Genomic DNA, 18,573 nt, shown 5'->3' with positions numbered 1-18,573 from the left:
TTTCTTGACTCTTCTAGTAGTCTAGTGACTACAACCCTGCCACTCGCACGTCCTACTTACTACTTTGGGATAATCCTCAATATGGTGAATCATCCATGTGAACATGCAGAATAGGAGAGTGGAGCCCAGCATGAGACTGAGGGACAATCTCCTGATGATTCCCCAGCCGTGATAGGAGTGTGATAGGAGCACTGCTTTGCTGAAAACGGTCCACCTCTTAAATCATGTCTGGTCAGCAGCAGTCCTATGGTAATCTATTTCCATTGATGGACAGGGTGTAAGAGTGGCTGACAAATTGATGGACTACAGTCTGTCACTGTAAACCAACAAAGTGCACCTGATTCTGTGATTCTGATTAAATGACCGATGAGTTTTGGTGTAAGGTTGGCGTTTCTAGTAAACTGCCAACATAATTGAGCTACAGGTAATGGTTGATGGCTGCATTTGTCTGGGAGGACAAGAAAACTACAGGGGACACAAGTATATTACTCATTACGCAAGCAGCTCCTGATTAGTCTAACTTACGGGTTCATCTGAGCCAGACGAAACAAAGTCATCTAGTCTGAGAGTCACCTTCAGCTGTCTGAGGCATACAAGGTTGAGGAATGGACAGGGAAATAAGAGAGTGGGAAAGTGTGTGTCCGTACTTTGTTCTCATGGGTTATTCATGCATATTTATATTCTTGCTGTGTTTCACTCAGGAAAGGCAATAAACCTAAAGAGATGCATCATTAATTCAGCCCCCCTTCTGGCTTGGAGGCTAATTCATTTGCATTGCTTGACTCATCTCCTGGACAAGTGCCCTGTACTACCGCAGCTCTGTTCACTCTGCTGGGGTTCCCTCAGTGCCAGAGGAAAGGCAGGCTGGTAGGTTGCCATATAAGAGTCCCCCTGCAGTATGAATTATAAATGGGGACCTTATATTATCCTATTTAAATATATACAAGATTATCTGGGCAAACTGAACTGCAATGCAGCCACTGTGTTGATCAATAATAGTGTGCAAATTACTTTAGTACGTCTTTACAGTAGTGTTGTTATTTTGATATTATCTTAGATGTAATTATATATACGTATATGCATGTAATATACATGTGCACATTTAAATCTCATTAGCAGTTACCTCAAGTTATATTGCGTTTACATTTTCACCCACACATGTTTAGAGTCTGTCTATATATTGTGGTTTATTTAAGCTTGTGCTTCTGTTACATTTCCAAAGATCTGCTCATCCGTGAAACTGAAGCTGTAATTGACCCGTACTCACAATTTTGAGACTTGGTCTGACCAGGCCTGGCTGGATATTATCAATTTAAAAAACCTTCACTGATTACCTTCACAGACAAGATTTCTAATTAAAACATGACAGTGAAACTCATCAGTTAGTTGGCTTAATGATGTCTGTGCAGTTACACCACCTGAAAACACGTTCACTGCATAAAATGACTGCATGATGAATAACAAGTCCTCAAAGTCCATTTTTTGTACTGGTTCAGATGCAGTAATGTTTAGCTCCTGTCCAAAAACCAGTGGTGTCGGAATGCCAGTCAGTTCTTACTTTAAGCAGAGCTCCACAGATTATAACAGCATGCAGTTGAGATGTTGGAGGTGTGCATGTGTGAGCCTCTGCACCCATGAATCCCTTTTTTCCCCTCACACATGGTGGCCTGCCGCAATCAGGGCCCCTGAATTCTTTCTCGGACCCCTCGTAGAGATACTGACACCACTGTATATTCATAACATAGCAGAACGGTCAGTAAGCTTCCATGAACACTGATGTTTATGTATCTCCTTTTGATTAATGTAATCTGTTACAACATGATATGGCAGCTATTAAAGATGAAAAAGCCATTGTGTTTTATTAACCAGCTGTAATCAGCCACAGCCACGATGTTCAGTAAGCAAGGCCTTTGGCTAACGGTCTGTTCTGCACTCTCACACCATTGACTGACACCCAGTTCCTGTTTCACACACACACCCCTGAGGTGACTAGTCCTGCCTTCACATTAAGAGTCTTTGTCAGAATAAACCCAAAGATTAAAGGAAAAGCATAAGCTGGGAAAAACATGCAGAGCATTCCTGCATCCATCCATCCATGTTCTAAGCCGCTTCTCCGTCAGGGTCGTGGGGGGGTGCTGGAGCCTATCCCAGCAGTCTTCGGGCGGGAGGCAGGATACACCCTGGACAGGTCGCCAGTCCATCGCAGGGCAGACAGACAGACACAGACAGTCACTCACACCCAGGGGCAATTCAGCATGTCCAATCGGCCTGACTGCATGTCTTTCGACTGTGGGAGGAAACCGGAGAACCCAGAGGAAACCCACACAGACACGGGGAGAACATGCAAACTCCACACAGAGAGGACCCCGGTCACCCGGCCGGGGAATTGAACCCAGGCCCTTCTCGCTGTGAGGTGACAGCGCTACCCACCACGCCACCGTGCAATTCTACAATATATACATTATTTATCTCTCTAAAATCTTGAAAGTAATGCCTAAGTCAGTTTGGTACATGGCAATAGTCAGTAAACAAGAAAATTCTATTAAAACGCTAATTTTGTATGTGAGGCATTAATGTTTTTCGCACTGGGGCCCAAACCGACATCCTAGACTCATGTATCAATGGTTAAAAAAAAAGTCATGCTTTTCAAAAATGTCTGAAATTAAGAAGATCATAAAAATGATCCAAAATAAAATCTTTTTACATGAACATAAATGGAAATATAGAACTTATTTTTATTTTTGGAAACAAAAGAATGGTTTACAACGGTGACGGAACATCATATACCAGAAAACATTCTCAATACACTTCTATTTTGGAAATACAATAAAGTAGAAGCCCTTTCAGTTCTACTGTCACATTAGTACTCACCATCCGCTCTCCTGTAAATCTATCTGTCTTCTTGTTGGCTGTCTGTGCATTGTGCTGTTCTGGGGGTGAACAGGTGGGAAGGTGCGCTGGGCTTATGCAGATCAGCTTCACTCGTGGCTAACTGCTTCAGGGAACGCTCATCAGAGACAGGAATGAAAGTGGCGGGATGGCAAATTGCTTAACGCTGCACCAAAAGGACCAATTTCCCATCTTTTTATGAGACGCCTTTTAAAATGCTCCGGAGGCACATAGGCCTTTATCGTGTGATCATCAGCAGCAGTTGGTTCTGAAATAGTTTTACAAGCGACGGCCACATAACTTGGGTCCTGTGACGTATAATGTGGCACTCGGTAGTGAAACCTGACCTGAAAAGTGACATGAAAAGACAAAAGAAGTGTCTTTCGTAAAAGGACAGTAACAAAATTGTGCCCAAGGGTTTTGTCCTGATACGCGGGTTGAGTTTGTGAGGTTTCTTGTACAGGTAACCAGTAATGGAAGCTTATACAAATAACTGCAGGCTTAACTCGTCACACACTGGCCTTAAACTGCGGTGAGTCGTTAAAGGGTCACTCTGGTCAACAATGAAAAACGTAACCTTTGAAATCTGTTGTGAACGGGCACCTCCTACAGCGGAGCCATGGCGGTCTTTAAAACCGAGGAAAGCCACCTTCTGATGACGTACCTTGAAGGTGAGAAACTCAGGAAGCCGAATATCTTATCTGTATCTATTAGCCTCTGCCTGAGTGGAACACTGGGTTCTCGATAGATGTATGATGTATTTGCATGATGTATACCGGGGATTGTAGTGAGAGAACACTGACTGACAAAAATGCAGAAATGATACAAAAGCATCAATTTAAATCATTTCGATACAGAATAATACAAACATGAATAATATAAACATGACTAAGAGCACATTTCATCCTAGTTTTAGGCCAAAATGCCCCCAAAAACTGATCTCAGATGGACTTTCTGAAATTTTTTTAAATAAAACCGACCCGATCCTGTGGCTCACGCTTCCAAATCTGTGAACTGGTGCAAGTTAATTTAGATGAACTTGTTGGCAAACACAACGAGCTGCTACAAATAATGGAAGCTAATGTGGCTGTCGTGCAAACTGCATACCTAAATCATTGCATGTGCTTCTGGCCTGATGTGACATGGTGACATGGTAACAAGAATGTTAGGGGACAACTATGAGCAATATCGCATGAGCAGGAAGCCTGTCGTTACTTCATAGATGGAACATAAGTTAGCGGAGCTGAAAAGCTAAATGTGTGATGCAGGCGCGTAGAAAAATATTACATAAGGTGCAAATAAACATCAGGAAAAATCAGTTCCGCATTTCAGTAGCTAGCTTGGTTTATTTGTTTTTGATTGTTCCCCAGTGTAACCAGTGTGGCCGTGTTATTTGCAGCTCACACTGTTGGAGATAAACGTACTATGCAGGTACATGATTCATTCATCAAGGTACAAACAATGTAAGTGTACCTTCATAAGGTACAACAGTGGTTTTAAGGTCCAATGGTGTACCTTACATGAGTTTTTCCTAGTGGAAAATAGGTATTTGTTCCTTTTCATAACCGAATGTTTTAAAACAGAGCAGTAGAGTAAAAGCCTGGGGGCGAGGCGAGGCGAGGTGTGTGAGTCAGAACAGCTTAGAACAGATCATTTCAGTGGATTATGGTTCATTTATGTTCCCTGACTAAAGGTACTGGGATGTACCCCTGAGGGTACCACCACAGTGGAAAGAGGGGAACTGCCCCAGTGACAGTGTCGTACCTTTTTTTCTGAGAGTGCAGGGACACCAGGCAGGATGAGCAATGGCCCACCTAATCAGGTCCCAGATCTCTGTGCCACCCAAACAACGTCCACTTGGGACCTAGGAATGCAAATGCACCAGACCATCCTGGGAACATGTTGTGCAGAGCCACTTTTCAAACGAGCTTCGGATTAGGCATCTCAGAATGTCGAAAGCAACTTTTGAAAAGCTACATCTCATGATCTGACCATCTGTAGGAGTCACAGAATCATGTGACGTCCACCTTGGTACGACGCCATTTCACATTTTGGCTTTAGCGATATTTTATCTTTTCCACTTTATCCTCTGTTTGTGATGTTTGGGTGTTTTTTTTAATATCGAGCTGTTGCCATTCAGCTTTGTGGGTGGAAAACCCAGTAAAGTATCATCATCCATCCATCCATCCATTTTCTAAGCCGCTTCTCCGTCAGGGTCGCGGGGGGATGCTGGAGCCTATCCCAGCAGTCTTCGGGCGGAAGGCAGGATACACCCTGGACAGGTCGCCAGTTAAAGTATCATCAACTTTGGAAACAATGGAAATAGACAAGTGTTTCTCAATTTTGCACCTGGTGACTCTCAATACTGCACAGATTCAGGCATTCCCTGCCTAAGCCCAGCTGATCCAGCTCGTGAAGAGCTCCGTAATCAGTTGATCTGCTGGACCAGGTGTCTTGAACGATGGAATCCTTGAAATCATGCAGTGCTTTAGTGTAATTAGACAAACGTTTTTGGCGGCTGTTAGCACTTTTACAATGAATGATCCTCAACGGAAACCGACTTTTCTCCTTTCTTCTGGGTGTTACTCCAACAAAGTCAAGACCAAGGGTGTTTTGGAGTAGTGGGCATTTTGTTGTACAGTTTTTTCCTGAAGAATATCCATGTCTAGGATTTGATCAGTATCTCCTGGATAAAAGCTGCTTCAGTGGATGTAACAAATAACCGTCACAGACTGGGATCAAGCTATTCCTTGACAATGTACTGTAGTTCTATGCTATTATGGAGTGCATTGGTAAACTAGGGATTCGACTGGAAAGCCTATGGATTATATAGCTGTGTGGAGGTGGTGGCTTAGGTCCTGCCTGACATTTAACCTTTTAATGCATCTTACTTTAACGACTCGGATGGAGAGGCAGTATCTCTAGCACATCACGTAATCCTCCTAGAAATACATAATCTGTACACATTATACATCATGGGTGGAAGGCAGGATGTCACGTACAGGCCTCCATATATTTATTTATCAAGCCACCATTTGTATTTGATGAGAGTTGGAGCTTTTCCACTTGTGGTCCAGCTTACGCAGCACAATCCTTCCCTCTCTTCCTTAGCCTCTATTTCTCTATTTTTTCTGTGTATGAGAGAGAGAGAGAGAATCTGGCTGATGAGATCACAGAGATAGGGCTCCTCATTAACCCGCTTGTCCTTGGCCATTGTGTTCTTCTAGAATCGGGGACAAGATGTGATCAGCGATGAGATGGTGGACAGTCAGCAAGGATTATGGTAACAATGGCTGAGATTGGAGGAGGAAAAAGGTCACAAAGACGTTGAGCGCAGATAGGGATTCGCCTCCGACGAGCACCCGATCATTGAGAGCGCATTGCGATGCGATAGAGTAAGGCTCAGTTAAGAATTGAAGTCTATTACCTCGACTGTGTGACGGAATATGGGAGAAAATACTGTCTTTGTCCAGAGGATTTGGTTCACTTTCATCAGAATTCAGAGCGTAATGCAAGGCCATTTGAAATCTCTTGCTTTTGAAAAGACACAGATGTTCAAAAGACAGTGGTTTTGCAGCTGCTGGATAGCATTAGGTGCCATTTATTTCTCTGTTTGTTGATTATTCTCAACCATTTCTCTGTGGCAAGTATGATACTAAGAGGAATATGGCTTACAACAGGATTCCAATTATATCTGTATTGTAGACCAGATTCACATTGTAGGCTATACCAGTTCTGGTCCCAAGAAGGCCAGAATTGAGCACCGTTTGACCCCCCCCAACATACCTACTTAACCTGGTCATTAGACCATGAGTTGATCCAGGTATGTTTGGGCCAGGAAATCAGTCAGAAATCTATGCTGGATTCTAGCCTTCCAGGACCAGATCTGGACACCCTTGTTGCATGCTATTTTGGATACGATAAAGGCTTGAACCCCTGCTCCTTTCCTCAGATTGTGCCCTCAGAAGTGCCGCCTTGGTTGGCATGCATAATAATTATGTTTTATATGGCCATTCTCCAAGATCCAGGAGCAGTACTGAGCACCTGTGGTGCTTTTGAGCTTTTCTTACCCTAAGAGTCCTATAACCTCAAATTGTCTGTTTATAGACTTGTTCCTTTGGGTCATCCAAGCTTTTATTATATTTCAGCTCCAGGCACACCAAGGCTGCTTTTCCACTAGCCAAATGGTTCTCAGGGCTGTACTGGGCCGTTCCGCGTTGGTCCAGACTCGTGAGACCAGTCACAGTTTCGGTTTCCATTAGTTGTACCACTAAATCAGAACCAGGAAATACCCAAGAAAACTACACAAAAGAGTGGCTAACAGCTAACAGGCTAATAGCAACATACGCGCCACCCACCACAAACACCTTTGCCTCCGTCTGCCACTCCAGCTCCGGTCTCACGGCGTGCTCGAAACAGGTGCTATTTGAACATCTGTTACTGAAACAGACTGTGCTGCAGTGGGTTTTACCTGTAGCTGGATAATTAGCCACATTAGCATTAGCATCGCCCGGCTCAAAGCGTCATAGAATAATTCTGTGTTTTATCTTTTTGCCACTTCAACACCAGTCATTCAAAATTGTGCTCTCAGGGAAGAGTCTTTATCTTTTAAACAAGTGTTACCAAGCCCGTACTGCAGTCCGAGGCACCATGCATTTGCATTGGATTAACCAAGCATGCTACTGCCACTCCAACACCGATCAATCGGTTTTGCTCTCACTATTAAAAGTTTTTATCATCTATACTCGTGATAGTAGAGCAGGCAGTCCAATCCAGTGTGTGCTGGGGTGCTTGGACATCTTTAGCCAAATTACCACACCAGCCACTCGACTTGGCTTCCTCATATACGAGTCATAATCATCTAAATTTGTGTCCGTAAAGCTTTCGTTAGTCAGAATCCGATCTGTTCTGTGGCGAGCAGCACTGACAGCATTTAGCACTTGGTTTTAGACTGAAGCTTTGATGTTTGTTGAATGGTGGATTTAAAATCGTGCACTGCTTTCATTTATTTGAGCAAACTGAATTTATTTGATTGCTTTCAGGTTTGAAATAGTGCAGCTGGATGCTGTGGCATAATATAAACACAGAACCAGAATCTGTGGCCCTGAGTACGATTAGCTAACTGTGCCTTAAAAAAGTTTGCCCGGTTTTTAAGCATTCCGTGTTGGACCGTGTCCATGTTGAAATGCCACTGGAATGGTCGCTGTCTGTGCTCAGAACCATTCGGCCCCGAAGTGGAAAGTATTGAGCCTAGGAAAAAGATCGTAAATTCCGGTCTTGGAAGTACCTTGTGTCCAGGATAGTTTGGTGAATTCCTTGCTCAAACACGTCTACTAAACATAACAGGGAAGTCATCAAACTGTGTTGCATATAGGTCCTCCAAGCCTAGGAATCTATGTTAAGCAGTGATACCCATTCCTGGTCACGGAGTACCCATTATCATGGATATTTTGGTGTTTTTCCTGCCCAAATAAATTCCTTTAAAGTCCATAAGTTAGTGTGGGGGTTTTAGAACATGGGGAACGTTAACGTCCAGGGTTGGGAACGAATAATAATTAAAAAAAAGTATACTGAAGGAAACGGTGACTTCGGAATGCACGTGTACAGCAAAGCCATACGGAATAACAGTCATCAGAAAAATATTTGAGTAAACAGCTGCTTAAGCACCTAGTTTTACCCCATCTATTCACTTCCATTTCAGTTTCATATCCATAATAAGGGCAAGACACACACACACACACACATCTACACAGTTTGGAAGCCAAAAGTCCACTTTCTCAATATTCAGAAAGAAGACGGCTCATGAAAGATGCAAGCGGTGTAATCAAGGACAATCTACGTGCCCCCAGAGCAGTGAGAACGGCAGGGAGAGCAGGCTGGAGGTGCGAAGGAGATGTAAGAACGGCAGACGGGAGCGACCTTAGGGGACCCCTTGCCTCTGTCTGCTCTCATTAAGGAGCTGCATAGTGACTTGGCTCCATTCACACCAGTCGTTTTATGGGTAGTCTAGACTTTGTGTGTGAGAGTTAAAACCACTTGTTTACTGCTAATGATTCTTTTGTTTTACACTATATGCAGAGCTGCCAGTTTAGTAGATACACCCAACAACTTAACGACAATTTAGGCCACAGACCAAGAGCGTGTGTTCTGCCGTCATGACGAAATAAATCAAAATAACAAATTTAAACCAAAACTGTGACGATAAATCCAAGTTGTTACTGGGCATGCACAATGGCATCAGAATCATATCAGCATTGGCAGATATGTGCTCTGAAAAGAAATAGCGGCATCTGACAGGTGTTTAGGTTTGACCACTATTCCAAACCAATATTTGATGACGTATTCATTACTACTCTGGCGATTCTAACTGTATAGAAAAACTAACTTTATTTGGATTGTCCGCTATAGTCCCCTGTAGATCATCTACAGATGTTCACATTGTTCAATGTAAACTCTGGATCTAAACAGTGGGGGGTTAGGTTAGGTTTAGAACTCAGACCAGGGTGAGGGTTGGGTTTAGGTTTTTGGTTGAGGTTAAGGTCAGGGTTAGGATTAGAGCCAGGATTAGAGTTCAAGAACAAATAAATTGCGTATCTACAGAACATCTAACGTTAAAAAAAAAGGTTATATTTCTGCTAATCCTGGTCAGTTTTGCCCCAATATCTATCCTCTTTAGAACGGTTTGTGTCTCAGTGTGGGCAGGTGTGTGCATGAAAAATATCAGATATCGACATCTGTGCACAATTCCCGTCTTGGCGCACCCCCTTACGCTGTTGATGTCTAAATACGTGACAGGAATGCTCTACAAATGACTAACAAAAGCTGCATTTGAACAGCTACAATTGCAGGTTCTATCCCAGCATTCAGTTGTGGCTCATTATGAAATGTAAATACAGGGTTTCCCACAATATTTAAGATGACTTGAGATGTGAATATCTGTGTGACTTCCTGTCCGAGGCAAACGAAATTAAATAATCGTGATGAACAACACAAGATTTTTGTATCAAAATCCGAGCAAGAAATTCAGAGGGATGTAGATTTTACAACCAAGAGTCACAACTGTTCAGAATGACGATATCTTCTGATAGTGGTGGTCGTCCAGATCCCCTCGCGCTGCACAGACAGCTTTCCTCTTTACATCATTTGTGCCGTGTCCAAATCTGCTTTCCGGTCGGCGCATTTTTGTTGAATTTTCTCGAAAATGCGCGCTGCACTCTTGTTTGACTGTGCTCGAGTGTATTCTAACACACAAAATGCCTTTGCATTTCTAGTGAACGGCATTCTTCAACCTGGAAAAAAAAAATTAAACTTGGTTAGTTTTCACACATTTTGTTAAAATCTGAGATCATTTGAGGGAGATTTGTGTTATTAGACCACGAAATGTCAATGTTTTTGGGACACCCTGTATAACTGTTTTAGATAATGAGAACTCGAGTATCTAAAACCTCTAAAACGCTGTTTGGGCCAACCCAAATGATTAATGATCACATGGATGAAAACATTTGACGGCACATCCAGACAAATCCCATCAGGATTTAACACTATTGTACAGAATGTCATCTCGGCAGGCACTGCTGACCGGACTTTAGCTTGAACGGGCTACCGCTGATGTCAGTGATGAACAAAAAAGTCTCTCCAGTGGCTGCAGGAACATACCAGCTGGAAGCGGTCAAGCGAATCCAGGAGACTCATTTATCAACCGGCATGCGCACGTTTTCATACGTAAAACTTACAATATACAGAACCATGAACTCTAAAAGGTTCTGAAAGGAACACTAAATGGTTCTTTGATTTTGATGTACCCCATGCTGTGCTGTAGATGGTGCTATTTAAAAAAGTTTTTTTTTTATAGCACCAAAAGGGGATTTTCTATGGTTACAGGCTTGACATTTTCTAAGCCACTTATCTTTCTGGGTTGTGGGATAGCTGCAGTCTATCCCAGGGCTCATTGGGCGGGAAACACCCTGGACAGGCCGCCAATCATTCACAGGGCAGACAGACAGAAATATACCTCACACTGTAAAACAAGAAAAACCCAAAACGCTTTAATCATGTAAAGGGTTCTTTATGTGTTCGAGGTTCTATATAGAACTATTTTCTTTACTAAATATTCCTTGAAAAAACATTTTTAAGTGTGCAATCACATGATGTGCAAACTCCCATTAATCGTCAGCTATATCTGATGGAATGATTGGCAACCATTGTGGCTGACACGCCTCAGGCGGATTCGGACTGCATTTCCCAGAATGTGTTGGGAGATCACGTGCATGAGCAGCTTCCCTTGGACTCGGAGTCCAGAACTCCACAATCCCTCAGGAGATCACATGACTTTGGACAGTCGCTCTCGCACCTATCAGCGCTCACAGTCCCCTGATTATTTACCCCGTGCACCTGTGCTTGTTGTCATGTGACTCATTTAGCCCAGTATTTAAGCCGGGCTTTAGTCATAGTCATTGAGAGGTGTTGCTTCTGTCTGAACAGTGTTTACTGATCTGTGTGTTTCTGCCTGTCATGACCCCTCCTTTGTTTTTCTGACCTTGTCTTATGCTTGTCCCTTTTTGCACCTTTGCTGGCTGGTTTTTGGATCTGTGTGTTTGACTTTTTTCGCCCTTGGTTTTGGCTGCCTGGTGTTATGATCACGCTGGTGATTCTCTGGTGCTTTTTGGTTACGACCCACGCTTGTTCTTCGACCACGCCTCTGCCGAACGTTAATAAAACCCTGTTTGCATTTTTCATCAGTGAGCGTCTGAATTCTATCGACAGTGGCATTTAACTGTTTTGATGAATCTAAATTAATGTGGTAGTGATCAGTAAAATAAATACTTCAGATAAACACAAGCAATGTTTTATTTGTCTAGATCTCGAAAACACTTCAAATCCATTTCTGCCCTGATACTCCTGATCAATGCACAATCCTGGGTTCATGACTATATCATGGCCTATGGGGTTCAGGCCTATGGTACGCATAAGGCCTTAGGGCTTTCGTCATTCAGAGGCCTCAGCTTCTGCTTGTGTGTTCATATGGTTGGCTGTAACTCATAGTGACAATGATGTCGAATCAGCAATGTTCTAACACAATCGTTTTGTTAAACATCTTATAAAGTAACCTAAAGGCCGCCGTTAAAGTGGACCAGTGCTCAAGCTGTTTGGGACCACTGTACATCTGCTTTTCACAGTTCTTTGTTTTTCCCATCCAGTTAATGTACTTAATATTCTCATGGTACTTTAAAAAGCTCACGGTGTTGTTTTTCCCCCCTGTATTTACGTGTGTGCGCCTCGGTATGTGGTAAACTGAGCATCATGGATTACGAAGAGCAATTCTGACTACACGGCTGGCTTGGTTTGAAACACATATCTGGCGTCTTCAGCTGTAATCCTCAAATACAAACTGGCAGTGTGGATTTCCTCCTCACTGAAGCACAAGGGTTACTCATAAGCATGAATGTCAGACTCCCCTCCAAACTATGGATACCACGGCGCTGCCTGGGCTCTAACTGTGCCGTCCCAGGGAACTCCAGCTACAATGGATTTCATATTTTAGCAGGAGCCAGGGCTTCATTACGGCAGCCATCTCGAGCTCCAGGCGATTTCTGTGTCGTGAAATCTGTTCCCCCCCTTACCCCGGACCTGTACTGATAATGCCTCGCACTTACTCAGTCAGCCTATTGATCCAACTCCCCACTGCCTTTCTCGCATTTGCCACCCACTGAATTCGATCATTATCCAATCACTTACGTATGTGAGGTGGTCTATTGTTATAAGCAATGAAAACCATGGAGATTTATTTATTGATGTTCTTTCTAGTGCTGTGGTGGAGGTATATTCACATACCTATAGGCCCTTCTTACATTTTTCTGTAATTATTTGGCTGATGGTGAAGTCTAAGGCCCTGAATGGAGGTTGCAGGGAACAGTACAACTGCCATAACTATACAGTATCTTAGTAATGCCGGCCTTACACCAAACGACTTTTCAAGCGATTCAAGCGCAGACAAACAACCAATATCAGAATAAAATCATGAGGGAGGGTCTTGTTGAGTTGCATCACACTCGTGTCGTCTCAGTCGTTTAGTGTAAGGTGGTCAAGACGCCCGTCTCAGGTCTTTTTCTCATCTTGATGCTGCGACAAAATCAAGTTTGTGTTTAATATTACCATAATTTTTTAAGTCTAGGCTCATGCAAATAGTGTCGTGTCAGGGGCGCGAGAGAGTGCTTTCAGGGGAGTGCATGCACGCAGCGCGGTACAGAGAGAGAGAGAGAGAGAGAATGAATGTACATGTGAGAGCCTGAAATCTCTGTAAAAACAGCAAATCTGCTCCACTTTAATACAATAATCATATTAACTTAAAATGTAAAGTGACTGCTTTAATACAAAATATTTCCAAAAGTATTCACCCATCCAAATCATTGAATTCAGGTGTTCCAGTCACTTCCATGGCCACAGGTGTATAAAACCAAGCCCCTAGGCCTGCAGACTGCTTCTACAGACATTAGTGAAAGAATGGGTCGCTCTCAGGAGCTCAGTGAATTCCAGCGTGGTACCGTGATCGGATGCATAGAGAGCTTCATGGAATGGGTTTCCATGGCCGAGCAGCGGCATCCAAGCCTTACATCACCAAGCGCGATGCAAAGCGTGGAATGCAGTGGAGTAAAGCGCCGCCACTGGACTCTAGAGCAGTGGAGACGTGTTCTCTGGAGTGACCAATCACGCTTCTCCGTCGAACAATCCGATGGACGAGTCTGGGTTTGACGGTTGCCAGGAGACGGTACTTGTCTGACTGCATTGAGCCGAGCGTAAAGTTTGGTGGAGGGGGGATCATGATGTGGGGGTGTTTTCAGGAGTTGGGCTCGGCCCCTTAGTTCCAGTGAAAGGAACTCTTAAAGCTTCAGCACCAAGAGATTTTGGACAATTTCATGCTCCCAACTTTGTGGGAACAGTTTGGGGACGGCCCCTTCCTGTTCCAACATGACTGAGCACCAGTGCACAAAGCAGGTCCATAAAGACGTGGATGAGCCAGTTTGGTGTGGAAGAACTTGACTGGCCTGCACAGAGTCCTGACCTCAACCCCATAGAACACCTTTGGGATGAACACCAGTGTCTGACCTCACAAATGCGCTTCTGGAAGAATTCCCATGAACACACTCCTAACCCTTGTGGAAAGCCTTCCCAGAAGAGTTGAAGCTGTTATAGCTGCAAAGGGTGAGCCAACATCATATTAAACCCTATGGATTAAGAATGGGATATCACTCAAGTTCATGTGCATGAGAAGCCAGGCGAGCGGATACTTTTGGCAATATAGTGTATTCCAGGTTCACTAAGCACTAAACAGTGATGTAATGAAATGCACAGAGGACTTGAGGAAAGGTCTTATTAAAGAATAATTAATGTTCTTTTTTCCTTTTTTTTGCTTTCTGTTACATTGTTTGTTTTTTATAGTTTAGTTTAATATCCATAATATCCAATAAACCACATTGAATCGCTGCATGTTGTGTTGATGTTTTTACACGTTTTCCCCCCCAGCCTACTTGTCTTCCCATCTATACCACTAGACAGTAGAGGGGAAAGTGTTTATCTGCTTCTAGATATCCACCAGGTGCATGATGGGGAATTATCTTAAAAATCTAGTTGCAGTCTTGTAAACAATGACACTGCAAGAGTCCTAGTCTTTGCAAAATCATAGTCTGAGACTAAAAACCGTGACACTGTCTTTAGATGTGAGAGGGTGTCAGACTTTAGTCTTTTAGAAGTCTTTTCAAAGTCCTCTAGCTGAAGAACCCAAACCCTAACTGAACCAGGGGACCAGCCGTTTGTCTGGAGAAGTGAAGTTTATTCGTTTGCATGCAGGTACCAGACACCCAGCCAGCCTGTAAGACACTGGGCTGATGCAGTTTTATAGCTGGACTGATGCCAAGATTAGGCTCAGACAGTGCATGACAAGTGACAGGTGTGACAGACGTGACCATGTAGGGATAAACAAGACTAGACAGAAGAACGTTGTAAATACAGTCACAGTCCAGACACACACACACAATACTGACTATAATGACATATAATGCAGCACTAAGGACAGCACAGAGCAGGACATTTCTACATTGGGTAGGTTAGCATAAAGAATGTATTATTAGTCCATGTCAGAGGAATTATTCTGTGTAACCGTGTGAAAATGCATAGACAAAAAGATTTGGTGCATGTACATTTCCATTTTATCCTAGGCTTTTTTTCCATCGCTGACATGGATCAGCACTAGGATTACGGAAAGGATCATAGGGACATATAGAGAAAAACAAAAGCTGCAGGCAGGGCCGACTGTCATCACGACACTTCGCAGTCATTTCCATTAACCTTTTTTTTTCTCCAGTCTTAGTGACCCATGTTGGCTTACAACTGTGCACAATAAGTGTAAGATAAACTGTGACCTACACATATAACTCAACAGCTTATGTAACGTGGCAGCTTAATGGTTCTAAGCGGTTATGCACTGGTATACGGCTGAACTGAATTCCCTGGGTGAGGTGAGCTACTGGAGCAGGAAACGCATAAATCCACCATATGTAGATGGCATGATGCTGTTGCTAAATGCAGAACTAGCAAGGCGCATCATAGCTTGTGATACAGCCACTGAGCTTTGTAGTTTTATGTTAAGTGGTTCTTGTTTATACTGCCCAGAAATAATTTGATTCACATGAACATAAAAAGGTCATTTACAAATGGCTGTGTCTGCATGTAGAATTCATAGGCTTTGTTTTATATTCATTGAATTTGTATTGTAGAGGGAAAGCTGCAGTGATTTAAATGTGCACTGAAAATACACGCAGCCTGTAAGCAATTATAACAACATGGCAAACTATAAGATTTAGGCCCAGTCTCATTTCTTATTTTCAGCCCTACCCCTTGTTTTTGAGTGTCACCGTGTGCCGTGGAACTGAGCTACAGGGCAGTGGTTGAGATCTTCCCTCTGAAATGGGCCCCTCAATCATAAAGAGCATCACTTCATTAACAGCTACTAGCGCCGCTCTGTAGGCGACCCTGCCCGTCTGCACTGCCAGCAGAGGAGGGGAAAGTTCAGCTCCTCACTGCTGGGCTTTAGTCACATTTAGGGATCATACGCCTTTAAAGAGGGAGGCAGTTATTTATTATCACCCCCCTAATTCTTCAATGATATGAAGCTGAAGTCAGAGATTCTCCAGATTCTTGTGTTTGAATTTTCCTGTTCCACCTTAAATGGTTCAGCAGTTCTGACACCTGAGAAGCCAGAAAGTAACTCCTGCACCATTTAAGGTGGAACGGGAAATTAGCATACTACTAGTGTTTTTTTTTAATGCTCGTTATGAAGAAAAGGGCCATAATACACTGATACGACATTAAACTAAGATAATATGGTTATAGTCATTTTTTTACTTAGTAAACTTTCACATTTGTGTGTTTCTTTGGTCTCTCGCTCAGCCATCTGGCTGGTTTTCTTTTTCTTGTGGCACTCCGTCTGAAGTTTGCCTCTGAAATACCTTGTGTAGCCCCAAAAATCAGCCCTACCCCTCCACCTCAACAAAAATCGCGACACCTTACCCCTAGGTGTGAATGCATAAAATGGAGGGCTAAGTGGTGGAGCGAGGGGTGAAATGGGATTGGGCCAAACTGTGTAGCAGCACGGTTTGCTTTTAGAACAGTGGTCAGCAACTTTTCTGGAGATCTGCCTTCCTCCAGGTTTCACCTCCAAACCAAATCTAATACACATTATTCAGCTGATCAATGGCTTACAAAGGCAGTAATTTTATCAGGTTGGGTTGATTAGGGTTGAAGCTAAAGTCTTTACTGTAGATCTCCAATCAGTCGTTATATACAGCATTTTGGAAAGAAACTGTTCAATTGCACATGTATATAGTGGAACTAAGGCAGGCGAACCTGATAAAGTGTCAGTCAGGGAGGCTTTTTGTAAAGAAGTGGATGATGAAGACTCCCCTTTCAGTGCTACCATGATTTACTGGGTGACTGATGGCAAGAAAACCCAGTTATTATTTTTAAGAATGTGCAGCGAATATTGTTTAGGGCTGCTCATACACTGTATTTCCAAAAGTATTCAGTCACCCATCCAGATCACTGAATCCAGGTGTTCCAGTCACTTCCACGGCCACAGGTGTATAAAGCCGAGCCCTAGGCCTGCAGACTGCTTCTACAGACATTAGTGAAAGAATGGGTCGCTCTCAGGAGCTCAGTGAATTCCAGTGTGGTACCGTGATCGGACGTCACCTGTGCAGCAAGTCCAGTCGTGAAAATTTCCTCACCACTAAATATTCCACAGTCAACTGTCAGTGGGATTATAACAAAGTGGAAGTGATTGGGAACGACAGCAGCTCAGCCACGAAGTGGTCGGCCACGTAAAATGACAGAGCAGGGTCAGCGGATGCTGAGGGGCATAGTGCGCAGAGGTCACCGACTTTCTGCAGAGCCAATTCATGTGGCCTTCAGATCAGCTCAAGAACGGCAGAATGGGATGGAAGTTAATGTGCTGGTCACCAGTAAAACCAGCTTGCATTGTGTTTTGGATGCTCATATGCTGGTCATCAGCAAACCAGCATATATTGTGTTTTGGATGCTGCTATGTTGGTCAGTAGCAATAGAAGTTAATATGCTGGTCACCAGTAAAACCAGCATATTGCTGTTGTCGGAACAAAACCTTGTATCTCCAAAATACTAAATTTACAGGAGAAGGAAACCTACTTTACTTTTGATGCAAGTCAGTGGAACCAGACGTTTTTCCAAGTCATTTAGGCCATTTCTTTTGGGCCATTCATCATGAATTTTCCACACAATATAATAAAATAACAGGCATTTTCAAATTATATCAAAAACTGAAAAATGTCAAAAATGGAGATACCAGGTTTTATTCCGACAACAGCAATATGTTGTGTTTTGGGTGCTGGTCTGCTGGTCCGTCAGCATGACCATGCCCTGTGACCAGCTAAACCATCACCAGACCAGCATAAACCATCTTAGACCAGCTTGGAATTCATCTATGCTTTTGTTTTCAGCAGAAGTCTAAAATAACCAACATGACGGTGTTTAATTAGTTATTTTATCATTAATCTCACAAACGTTAATGTTCACTGTGCAAAAGCAGCGAATTAAACTTCTCAGTATTATTACTACGCATAACCCTACTGGGTGGTTAACACTGGTGATCTACATAACAGTAGTTATTGGTTTTTATTCGTATGTTACATTCTCTCTCCTTTCCATACAGTTTTTCATCTTTAAATCTGTCCCGCTCACCCATCCAGCGCTGAAGCAGCCGATTTTCAAAATTCAGGCTTTCATAAACGATGAGGGCCTCCTAAACACGACTACATAGGAGTCCGTAAACTTTACATTTAGGCCTTTCAGCAAACTTGTATTTTGGTATTAGTTGATCTCAGGGATGTATATGAGTTCATGTGTTTGTATGGTGACTCTCTGAAGAAAGTCCAAGATGGAATTCATTGAAATAGTTGTTGCTTATTTTGTCTATAGTCATGTTTAAATAAACCCTGCTGGAAAAATACCCACAGAAACCATGAAGTGCTTAGGTTTTGTAATGTGTCTTGTCTGATATCACAGTGTAAAGGATCCTAACAGTTTAACAGACCGATTTGATGGCTTCCTCAGGAGATCTGAAGGTGTTCCACAGAAAACTGGAGGAAAACTGGAGGA

The 18,573-nt window shown here is 43.1% G+C and overlaps 1 protein-coding gene across 2 annotated transcripts in view; it reads left to right on the top strand.

Annotated features, from left to right (window-relative positions):
- LOC108437846 (Kv channel-interacting protein 2) overlaps nt 1-18,573 on the top strand; it is a 347,094-nt gene that overhangs the window by 68,341 nt on the left and 260,180 nt on the right. The gene's annotated exons all lie outside the window — the stretch shown is intronic.

The sequence above is a fragment of the Pygocentrus nattereri genome, chromosome 22, assembly GCF_015220715.1.
Source record: "Pygocentrus nattereri isolate fPygNat1 chromosome 22, fPygNat1.pri, whole genome shotgun sequence".
NCBI classification, from domain to species: domain Eukaryota; kingdom Metazoa; phylum Chordata; class Actinopteri; order Characiformes; family Serrasalmidae; genus Pygocentrus; species Pygocentrus nattereri.
Note: the sequence above shows the minus strand (reverse complement) of the source record. Positions and strands in the feature narration are given on the sequence as shown.